General features: G+C 34.6%; 1 non-coding gene across 1 annotated transcript; it reads right to left on the bottom strand.

The window, feature by feature from the left end:
• Positions 1-1,010: 1,010 nt before the first annotated feature.
• LOC139895062 (small nucleolar RNA R71) lies at positions 1,011-1,117 on the bottom strand. The gene has a single exon (XR_011775532.1). It is a non-coding gene; the product is annotated as a small nucleolar RNA R71 (small nucleolar RNA).
• Between the last annotated feature and the right edge of the window lie 11,671 nt (positions 1,118-12,788).

Here is a 12,788-nt window from a genome sequence, read left to right as displayed (position 1 = left end):
CTCGACGCTCTAGTTTATAGGACATAGAAATTTTTTTTTCTATTTCTTCTCTAAAATTTCAAAACGAAAAATTATTTTAAGTGGTTAAATTGATAGACATCCATTTTCTGGTTCGTAGTAATAGTTGGATTTGTACGTAGACCGGGTTATTGGAGCCAAACAGTACTCAATTATATTGAGAACAAACGAATCCTGCCCCTCTGCTGCATCTTTTGGCTATTCGAAACGTGGGCAAAATCAGAAAAGTCTATTAATTTGATAACTTATATAATTTTTCTTATTTTTGTAACTAGTAGGATATTCAGTGAATGCACCGAGCAAAACGTTCACCACCTTTTGTACGTTCACCACCTGTAACTCGATCAAGACATCTAGCAAATATTGTCGCCGTTGATTTTTCTTTAGAATCGTCATCCAGTCGACCAAGTACTTCAATTCAAATTTTCGATAATCCTTTTTTTGAACCCGACCTCACAATTGAGAATCCGGAGAATATTCAGGGACAATTCAGAGATCCTGAACCATTAATCTTTCCTCCGGAACCACCAATCATTTAAACGGAGATTGTAGAGGAACCAACCATTAAATCAGAATCCTCTAGTGATTCAGATTCAACAAATTCAATCATGGAAAATCTGGAACCTCTAAGTATGGAAGACCGAATGAGAGCTAAACGCACTGGCCAAGGTCACGCAATTACTCAACCTGACATTAATGCGCCAGATTATGAAATCAAAGGACAAATTCTACACATGCTAACTAATCAATGCCAATTTAGTGGTGCGCCGAAGGAAGATCCAAATGAACATCTTCGAACCTTTAATAGGATCTGTACACTATTTAAAATTCGAGAAGTGGAGGATGAACAGATATATCTCTTGTTTTTTCCCTGGACTTTAAAGGGAGAAGCCAAAGATTGGTAAGAATCATTACCTGAAGGGGCGATTGATACATGGGACGTTTTAGTTGAAAATTTTCTTAAACAATTCTTTCCGGCATCTAAAGCCGTGAGACTTCAAGGAGAAATTGTTACGTTCACGCAAAAGCCAAATGAAACTCTATATGAAGCATGGACAAGATTTAGAAAATTATTGAGAGGATGTCCGCAACATGGTTTAGACACCTGTCAAATAGTACAAATATTCTACCAAGGATGCGACAGCACTACAAGGAAAGACATAGATATAGCAGCTGGTGGTTCCATTATGAAGAAAACCGCAAGTGACGCTTACAAAATTATTGATAACACTGCTTCCCTCTCACATGAGTGGCATCAAGAAAAAGATATCGTTAGATCATCTAAAGCAACTAGAGCCGATTCTTGCCATGACTTAGATTCCATTTCTGCAAAGATAGATGCTGTCGAGAGACGAATGGAAAAGATGACTAAAGATATCCACTCAATACGAATTAGTTGTGAGCAGTGTGGAGGACCACATTTGACAAAAGATTGTCTCAGTATTGAACTAACAATGGAACAAAGAGAGAATGTTTCATACATAAACCAAAGGCCTGGAAATAATTATCAGAATAATTATCAACCGCCAAGACCAATCTACAATCAAAACCAGAATTATAACCGAAATGTTCCATACAACAACCAATAAGGTCCTAGTAATCAACAAGTATCCAATAATACTTACAATCAGCAAAGACCTATTTTTCAAAATAAACTACCACAAACCGATGATAAAAAGCCAAATTTAGAAGACATGATGACAAAGCTAGTTGAATCTCAAACTCAGTTTTTCACATCTCAGAAACAAACCAATGAACAAAATGCTCAAGCATTTAGAAATCAACAAGCTTCTATTCAAAATCTGGAACAAGAAGTAAGTAACCTAGCAAGGTTAATAGGTGAAAGAAAATCGGGAAGTCTACCTAGTGATACAAATGCTAACCCCCGGAATGAAACAGCTAAAGCCATTACCACAAGAAGTGGTATTACACTTAAACCACCTGAAATGCCTGTAATTTCTGATGAAGCTATTCCTACTCTACAAGAACCACAGTCTGAGCAAGATAAGGAAACATAACCGGTAGTTGAAAAGGTTAATGAAGATAACAAAATTAAGGCTAAACCTTATGTTAAACCATACCAACCACCACTTCCTTACCCGAGTAAAATGAGAAAAGAGAGACTTGAAGCCGAGCAATCCAAATTCTTGGATATGTTTAAACAGATAAATGCCAATCTTCCTTTCATTGATGTGATTTCAGGAATGCCTAGATATGCTAAATTTCTGAAAGATCTAATCACGAATAGAAAGAAAATGGAAGAACTCTCGGCTGTTACTATGAATGCTAATTGTTCTGCAGTGCTTTTGAATAAGATACCAGAAAAATTATCAGATCCAGGAAGTTTCACAATTCCATGTTTTCTGGGTAGTCTTAGTTCAATAGAAGCATTGGCAGACTTAGGTGCTAGTATAAATTTAATGCTGTATTCACTATACGCTAAACTAGACCTTGGAGAATTGAAACCAACACGAATAAGTATACAACTAGCCGATCGATCAGTAAAATATCCTAGAGGGATAATGGAGAACATTCTAGTTAAAGTTGGTACTTTAGTATTTCCAGTAGATTTTGTTATTATGGACATGTAAGAAGATTCTCGAGTTCCTCTCATATTAGGAAGACCATTCTTAAACACGGCTAAAGCAATAATAGACGTGTTTGGTAAGAAACTGACCCTAAGTATAGAGGACGAGAGTGTTACCTTTTCTGTTGATAGAGCAATGCAACAACCGCAATCTGCAGATGATACATGTTATTATATTTAAACTATAGATTCACATGCAGAATTGTTAGAAGAATTTCCAGAATTACAAGGAACAGGAGAATGTTCTTTGGGAGAAGGAACTGAACCAATTGATATGAACCAACAACAGAAGAAATTCAAATGGTAAAAGAAGAAGACAGATATCGATATAAATCATCGATAGAAGAACCACCGACATTAGAGTTAAAGCCACTTCCAAACCATTTGGAATATGCTTATTTACATGTTGAATCTGAATTCCCTGTAATAATATCGTCTTCTCTTACTGAAAATGAAAAATCTCAACTCATTTCTGTGCTAAAAGCTCATAAACCAGCTATGCATGGAAGATTCATGATATTAAAGGAATAAGTCCTTCGTATTGTACACATAAAATCCTTATAGAAGAAGGTCATAAAATGTATGTGCAATGCCAACGAAGACTAAATCCTAATATGCAAGATGTTGTTAAGAAAGAAATTATTAAACTGCTTGATGCAGGTTTAATTTATCCAATTTCTGATAGTCCATGGGTACGCCCAGTTCAATGCGTACCTAAAAAGGGTGTCATGACTGTCATCACAAATGAAAAAAATGAGCTTATTCCTACTAGGACTGTAACAGGATGGCGTGTTTGTATTGATTATAGAAAATTAAATCATGCCACCAGAAAAGATCACTTTCCCTTACATTTTATTGATCAAATGTTGGAAAGATTAGCCGGAAATAGTTACTATTGTTTTCTTGATGGTTTTTCCGGATATTTTCAAATTCCAATAGCACCCGAGGACCAAGAGAAAACCACGTTCACGTGCCCTTATGGTACTTTTGCTTACAAACGCATGCCATTTGAACTTTGCAACGCCCCTGCAACCTTTCAAAGGTGCATGATGGCGATTTTTCACGACATTATAGAAGAATGCATGGAAGTTTTCATGGATGACTTTTCAGTCTTCGGTGATACATTTGAATCATGTCTAGTTAATCTTGAACGAATGCTTATTAGATGCGAACAATCAAATCTAGTACTTAATTGGGAGAAATGCCATTTCATGGTTAAAGAAGGCATCGTTCTTGGTCATAAAATTTCAAAGGAAGGAATTGAAGTGGATAGAGCTAAAGTAGATGTAATTGCTAAACTTTCACATCCCACCAATGTTAGAGGAGTTAGGAGTTTTCTAGGGCATGCCGGTTTTTACCGACGTTTCATAAAAGATTTTTCTAAAATTGCCACTCCTATGAATAAACTCCTAGAAAAGGATGCTCCATTCATCTTTTATCATGAATGCATCAAATCTTTTAATATTCTTAAAGAAAAACTCACTAATGCGCCGATCATGATAACACCAAATTGGAATCTACCGTTTGAACTAATGTGCGATGCAAGTGATTTTGCAATGGGAGCCGTTTTGGGACAAAGGATTGAAAAACGATTTCAACCTATTTATTATGCTAGTAAGACGTTACAAGGAGCACAAACAAATTACATAACTACTGAAAAAGAACTCATTGCTATTGTCTTTGCTTTTGATAAATTTCGTTCATATCTCGTTCTAGCTAAAACGGTGGTCTATACCGACCATTCTGCTCTTAGATACCTATTTTCGAAACAAGATGATAAACCACGATTAATCCGTTGGATCTTACTCTTACAAGAGTTCGATATTGAAATCCGAAACAAAAAGGGAGCAGAAAATCTCGCTGCCGATCATCTTTCTCGTCTTGAAAATCCTGAATTAGAAGTTCTAAATGAATCGGCCATACAAGACAACTTTCCTGATGAATATCTATTGAAGATAGATTATAATGAAATTCCATGGTTTGCAGACTATGAAAACTACTTAGTATGTGGATTCCTTGAAAAAGGGTTGTCGTACCAAAAACGAAAGAAATTCATTAGTGATATAAAACACTATTTCTGGGAAGATCCACATTTGTTTAAAAGTTGTCCCGATGGAATAATATGCCGATGTGTATTAGGAGATGAAGCTAGTCAAATCTTAAACCATTGTCACACAGGACCAACAGGAGGGCATTATGGGCCTCAACTAACAGCAAGAAAAGTTTACGATGCTGGATTCTATTGGCCTACAATTTTCAAAGACGCACACCTTCTTTGCAAATCCTGTGATGCATGTCAAAGGGCCAGAAAAATAAGTCAACGTGATGAAATGCCACAAAATGTCATTCAAGTATGTGAAGTATTTGACATTTGGGGTATTGACTTTATGAGTCCATTTCCAAAATCTCATAATAATCTCTACATTCTCGTTGCCATTGATTATGTATCTAAATGGGCGGAAGCACAAGCTCTCCCAACTAACGATGCACGAGTTGTAGTCAACTTTTTAAAACGTCTTTTTGCAAGGTTTGGAACACCTAAAGCTGTAATAAGTGATCGGGGTACTCATTTTTGTAATAATCAACTTGAGAAAGTTCTTAAAAGATATGGAGTAACTCATAAAATCTCCACTGCTTATCATCCACAAACAAGTGGACAAGTTGAAAATACCAACCGAGCTTTAAAACGTATTCTAGAGAAAACCGTAGGATCAAATCCAAAGGAATGGTCCATGAAATTGGAGGATGCACTCTGGGCTTTTAGAACAGCCTACAAAACTCCAATTGGAACCACACCTTTTAAACTCGTTTACGGAAAAGCATGTCATCTTCCAGTAGAAATTGAACACAAAGCATTTTGGGCTTTGAAGACATGTAATCTTGATTTACATGAAGCTAGACGTCTACGATTAAGTCAACTAAACGAATTAGAAGAATTAAGACTTGAGGCATATGAAAATTCGTTAATCTATAAAGAAAGAACGAAGAAATGGCATGATAAAAGAATCAGAAGTTCAAAAGAATTTAAGGAAGGAGACAGAGTTCTTCTTTTCAATTCACGATTTAAACTATTTCCTGGAAAATTGAAATCAAGATGGTCTGGACCATTTATAGTCAAAAGAGTTTTCCCATACGGAACAATAGAGTTAATAAATTTAAATGGGATTGAATTTAAAGTTAATGGTCACAGAGTTAAACATTACATACATGGTCCGATAGAAGTTGACAATGAAGTCAATCATAATTTCACCACCCAAGAAAACTCTCAAAATGAAAACATAAATATGTCACAACAACATATGAAAAATCAAAATTGGAAAATAGGGAGGATTCAAATTGGAGTAATGAAGAAGAATTCTTATACAAACCTCCCATTCCAAGAAATGAAGAAAAATGTGAACAAGAAGTTCAAATAGAAGTGAAAGAACCAAGAAAAGAACACCCGAAAAAGGTTTACAAACCAACTCGACTTACTAAAGCAGGAGACCCGGGTGAATTTATCATTTCTTGCTTGCTTAATGATGGTGCTGTATATAATGGACTCGCAGATTTAGGAGCAAGTGCAAATATTATGCCTCTTTCGTTATACAAAAGATTAGGTATGAGTAAATTAAAACCAACCAAAATAGGTGTTCAATCATTTGACCTAACCATTAAACACCCGGTTGGAATAGCAAGTAATTTACTTGTTAATGTGGGAAGTTTGACCTTTGTTGCAAACTTCATAGTGATTAATATGGAGGAAAACCTTGATATTCCTCTAATTTTAGGTCGCCCATTTTTAGCAACCACCGAGGCATTCATTGATGTAAGAGAAGGTAGAATGACACTTAGGGATGGTGATAAATCAATCACTTTTGTGAACCGAAAGTTTAGATATCCACCAACCAAAACTGTTAGACCAATAAAAATACATAAGTGTGGGGAAGATGAAGAAACACTTAATGATGATCCAATCACAAAGAACCTCGTTGATGATACAAAATTAGATGAACCTGTTTTTAACAGTTCAACGAAGAAACTTTATAAATGGATTCACGATGCTAAGATTAAGGGAAACTTTAAGTTATGTAACCGATTAGTATCCAATTTATCGCCAAAAGAAAAGGCAATGTTAGTTGAATTTGTGAAAGTTACGGAGAAAATCAACAAATGGATTGAAGCAAAAGTCAGAGATATACAAGTTGTTGATAGTCCAATTGAAAACGAAGTTAATCATAATTTCAACACCACAGCTAACTAAGTGTGGGGAGGTTCGAATCTTTTTAGGGTAATATATATTTCTGTTAGAGTTAGATATTCTGTTTTCGTGTAGTTCTCGAGAATGGAATCCGAATGATCTTTCCCTAGCAGACCCTAAAGAACTAGTCTTCTCCCCCCATTCTGAATTTTTATTTTTTTAGGTTTTACGAGATGAAGACTTCCTGTGAATTAAACCATGGTCTAATGCTACACGCTTTGATCACTAAACGTAATAATGACACCCTTCCAAGTGAATTGGTATCATTAATCAGAGGCAAATTGGACGGAGTAAGAAAAGAATCCAGGAACGAAAATAATAAGTTACATTTTGGTAAAGCAAAATCAAAATCCGCAGCGAAAAGAAGAGCACGACACCTTGAAAGATGTCACAAATGCGAAAAATGGTCACAAGAAGGTAAATGTTCAAATAATCAAACATATTCAAATACCGAATTTGTTACTTTATGCAGAGATGGACCGTTCATATGTTTCGAAGAAAAAACGTTGAATGCTCGAGGTTACTCCTATGTAGCTATGGAAAACCAATTAGTCCGACTATCTTATGAATGGGCTAAAACAGGTCACTGAGAATTCTATTTCACAGGTAAGTATGTACAGTTTTTATTTTTATTTTATCATTTTTAACCTTTTGATAATAAACGCTAATTTGTTCGCTATAAAGTATTAAATTGATACTCAATAAAATTAGGTTTTGCGACTGAAATTATTGATATCATACAAAAATTTATTACATCACTGCGAAATTTACCGTTTATTCTTAAGGTATAAATATCTTTAATCGATCAAACCAAAATATTTCAAAAATTCGTCATGAGTTAAACTAGGTTATGGAACCGAAATTACTTTACCGAAAAGAGGGGCGTATATTTTTGATAATATTAGATTGATTAAAGTGGGATAAAAAAAACCAAAAAGATTTTTAATTTTATTTTTACTTTGTTTTTTAAAATTAATAAATTAATATTAAATTATTATTGTAAACTTTTTAAATCAATATATTTAAATTTGTAAATATTTGAAAAATTAATATTTTTAATATAAGTTTGTATGTATAAAAACAAAACAAAAATATAATATAAATTTGGTGTGAATTTTTAAAATTTTAATAATATGAATTTTTAATTTTATGCATTTTAAATTTAAGTTTGGTGTGAATTTAAAAACAAAAATTTACTTTATTTCGCTAAGTTAAAAATATGATTTTTAAAATTCGTCGTGAGTTGAAAACTAGGTCATTGAACCGAAATTGCTCTACCCAAGGGAGGGACGAGAACTTTTATTATCATTATTTTTAATCTTATTGAATTAAAGTATGCCAAAAACATTAAAAACTCAAAAATCTTTACTTTTAAAACCGCATTTTGAATTGACAAATTTTAAAATTTTGTCGAGGGACGGACTAGGACATCGCTCCGAAACGCCCTCATTCTAAAAAGAAACAAATTTTTAAAATTTAATTTAATTATATGTTTTAAAAAGTGTAAGGTTTTTATAAAAAAAAAAAAAATAGCAGACCCATGCGATCTCATGGGGTTTGCACTGCAACCTCATGCGATCGCATGAGGCTGGAAATCAGGTCAGGAACAAAACTGGCAGCGAGTTGCTCTCTGTCTCCACTTTCACACATACACACACACGAACATACACACACAAACACCTCTAAATCCATCATTTTAACACCAAAATTCACCAAATTTCTTGCTACAATCCGCTCTAAACATGAATTTGATAAGGAGTTTATCAAAAAGGGTAAAAATTTCACTCCTAAACCTCTTTAAATTTGATTTTTAGTGTTCTTGAGCTATAATTTACCTAATTTGATTTTGTTAATTTCTAGTGTAATTAGAGTTAAATTGTTAGTATTTTATGCATGTATAACCTAGATTGATGCTATTTAACATGATTTGAAGCCAAAAACTTTAAAATTTTTAGAAATCTAGGGTTTGTGTTCTTGAGCAATTTGGGGCTTTTTGATATAAACAGGTTATGGCCGATTTTTGTCATGAATTATTGCTAAATTAAGTAGTGTAACATGTTTAGGTAGCTAAATGATCCAAACTTTGATCCTAAACATGATTTTTGAGAATTAAAGTGGACTTTTTAGGTCCAAAATTCATGAACTTGATTAATTTGATATAATTGCCATTTAAGACTTGTTTAATTGCTAGTAATGACTATTTTGACATGTTATTTGAGTTAAATGCTTATGAACTTTGTATACATTTTCATATATGCTTATTTGAAAAAGTGTAGAATTGTTAAAATTGTGAAAATATGTATAAGTTTAATTTTGATTTAACATGTTATTGTAATTGTGTTAATTTGTTATTTTGCTACCACTAATGCATATTTAGATGCACAAAATTTGTATTTAATGTGTTTTGCAGAGATTTACTTATACTGAAACTGGAGGTTCATCATCATCATCTAGACGACCTGCTCCAGAACCTGAGCCAGAAATGCAATACGAGCCCGAACAAGAACAACAACAGGAACCACAACAACAGCCTGATCAACACGTACCTTATTATGGTCTGCTACAATTTGTTGATGCCTTCATAGTATTTCCGATACATCCACTAGTAGAATACCCAACGATTCCTGAACACACGTTGCGTCCTAATCTGAGATTCGATAGAAGCTGGAGAGATTACCCGGCATATCAAAGTAACAAATTCAAACTAATACCGAAAAATGTAGAAGTGTCAAGGGTAATTGATTGGGATCCTTTGGAAAGGGTCCAACTAGCTAACTCAGTTAGGGAGCATCTGATCCAAAGGTATAGCAGCTCTTCTTTTACCTATTGGGAACGTCTATTCACCATTAGTAGACATGTATATAAGGAATGGTGTGTTGAGCTGATGAGTACTATAGCATTAAATGTAGATGTAGATCGATTAGATGATAGAAGTTTTCTTAGATTTATACTTGGCCGTAGGATGTACAGGATGTCCATGCTGGACATGGCCAGGGCATTACAGATTTACACTCCTAGTGAATTGGTACTACCCGATTGTATGAATTTGATTTATCGTGGTGAAAGGGTAGATAGGAATTTTGACGCGAACGCCGTCTGGAGGCGTATGTCAAACTATAATGTTTTTATGCTGGGAGGAAAACACTCCTACTTACATATTAACAAAGCCGAACTTCGTATAATTCATAGATTTCTGGCTAACTCGATTACACAGAGAGGTCATAACAAGGAGAAAATGACCTTACATGATTTATTTTACCTAAAGTGCATTCAAGACCCAAGAAGTTTTGTTAATATCCCCTACTGTGTTGGTTTTTATTTGTCTAAGATGGTGGAAGGAATACAGGAAGGGGGGATTATAGGAGGAGGTATTTTTGTTACTCTCATTGGAGAGTATTTGGGTATAGATAGGGACCAAGGGGGTCCACTTATGGTATGTAGGGAACAGGTTGAGCCTTTAGGATTGAAGTTCTATCAGGGTGCTAAGGTATTGAAGAGCAGACGCAACCAGGCAGTACTCTATGAAGGTAGTCATCCTCAGGTAGAGAGAGTTTCAGATGAGGAAATGGAGGAAACGGATGACATTAGGGATGTCATTAGGGAGGCTATGACTGACGTCTACCAGCGTGTAGACGAGGTAGATATGACAAACGGAGAGAGATTTAGTCGGATGGAGCAGTGGCAAGCCCGGAATGATTACGAGCATTCCAGGAAACGACAGCATGATAGATGGGACTATCATCAGTGACAAATTATGAGCCGGCTGTCACCTCAGGATCACTACGTTCCAACCTGACCCGCTTACTATCCTCCACACCAGCCCGAGATGAGACCACCATATACTCTCTATGACCCTAACCAGGCCTACCAGTACACCTATCACCAACCATGGAACCCGTACGACGACATGAACTGGAACCCCTATCCAGATTGATATAGTTCCTATTGGTGATTTCTATGATTTTTATCTTTTTATTATTTTTATTTATTTATGTTTAAACATATGATATTGTGATACATTAATGTATTGTTTAATATTTTTATTATTTTGTACTAATATTTCATATTTGATTTGAAAGTGGGATTTTAAGTTCAATTTCAAATTACCATGCATGTTTATATTTGTATGTATGTATATTGTCAATTGTACACAACAGGGTAAAACAGCGCATTTTCAAAGACTGACATTAAGTTCAGCAAAAGCTACTAATTTTGACGACAAAACGAAAAACAAATGTGATGTAACAACAAGACGGAATGAAAAAATGATGTGCACCATTTATCATTCAGTAAACAATCGCCAATATGTTTGGAAACTTTGGTAAAATTTAATCATTTTTCTACGCTAATCACCCTCAATAATTTAAATTGTTACTGATTTCTTGCAAATGAGGGCATTGCAAGATCTTAAGTGTCGGAAGGGGTTAAATTCTTTCGAATTTTTAAAATTTTTAACTTATACACTTGGTTACCATTAGAAATACTAGTAACGCAGTAGTTGTATTAGAATCTAGTGCTCTCTGATAATAAAGAACAGCCCTAGTCTTATATACTGACTACCAATTCTAGTAAATTTTTTTAAAATTTTCAATTAAATGAATTCAAAATCATGTTTATAAATATTTATGAACGATAAAACTAGGTGTTAACACCGAAATTATTGTTACCTCGGAAAGGACATAAATTGAGAAACAAACCAAAATGTTAGAATTCATTTAAAATGGAATAGAGGACAATAAAAAGAAAAATAAAAGCCAAGTGTGGGAAAAATTTACCAAGTTATATAAAAACATATATCACATATTTTTGTACAATAATTGAAGATACTTTTGTTTTGGACAAAATTAACCGTTTTACCCGAAAAACTGTAATATATTTGAAAGAAAGATGGATCTACACGATGAATCAATTCCATCATTAAAAGGAAGTAAAGTCTTCTGAAAAAGACACGCGCTTCTTGATTTAGGTCAGGAAGTTGTCGTCCAGACCAGTTGTAGAGTTTACGAAAAACCTTGAAAAGTTTTCTCAAAAATCAGCTGGAAATCCACGGACCTCAGCATCAAACAGGGTCGCCAAGTGGTCAGACTTATCCTAACCATGAGAGGATCTGTCTCGTAAAATGGGGAGGACGCCGTACAAATTAGCTTGATAAGACTAATGAATCAGACCCCCAGAAAAGGATAATCTTCTTAAAAGATCAAAAATCAGTTTTTAAGCCTGATATTACTCAATCCTAGAGATTGACCTTAAAGATTGAGGATTACAAACTCATGGAATTCGATGATATCTAAACTCGAGCTTGAACGAGAAAATATTTTGATCAAAACTACAAACCGATTTGTTTTCTGAAAACCCATTTTTAATGCGTTCATTACCATTGAACGTAAAATCCTAGGAATTCACCTGGAATTCATTAGGTCACCTGAACCAAATTGGGTGTCAACCGTAAGAACGGTGGTTGCATAGCATGGTCAAAGACAGGACCTTGTGCCAAACCGAAAAATTATAGGGTGATCTTTACTATTGCTCCTACCAAAGATAGTAATTGCATCCGACACGTTATAGACCATAATTTAAAGCATGTCAGGGGACATTGCCTTAACAGTTGCTTGTTCAACGCTTTCCTTTACAACCGGACGGTAGTTTACCGAAAGGTAATATACGGAGCAAGTATACTGGACGTGTTGCTTTCCCAATACAAGGTTAGCTAGTGGGTGACACAAAACTGCAAGTTTTGAACTAAAATTTTCAAATCTGAAACTCACAAAACCCACAAAAACAATTTGCAAACACCGGTGAAGGGTTATTCCGGAAAACTTATCTAGGGTAAAAACTAGATTTAATTTTCAAACGATCAAATGTTTTCATAAAGATCCAATTTCCTTAAGGATCTAAATTTTTATAGTCATATGGGACTGTAAACCACATCGTTACTACCATTGT

Source organism: Rutidosis leptorrhynchoides, chromosome 2 (assembly GCF_046630445.1).
Source record: "Rutidosis leptorrhynchoides isolate AG116_Rl617_1_P2 chromosome 2, CSIRO_AGI_Rlap_v1, whole genome shotgun sequence".
Classification (NCBI taxonomy): domain Eukaryota; kingdom Viridiplantae; phylum Streptophyta; class Magnoliopsida; order Asterales; family Asteraceae; genus Rutidosis; species Rutidosis leptorrhynchoides.
Note: the sequence above shows the minus strand (reverse complement) of the source record. Positions and strands in the feature narration are given on the sequence as shown.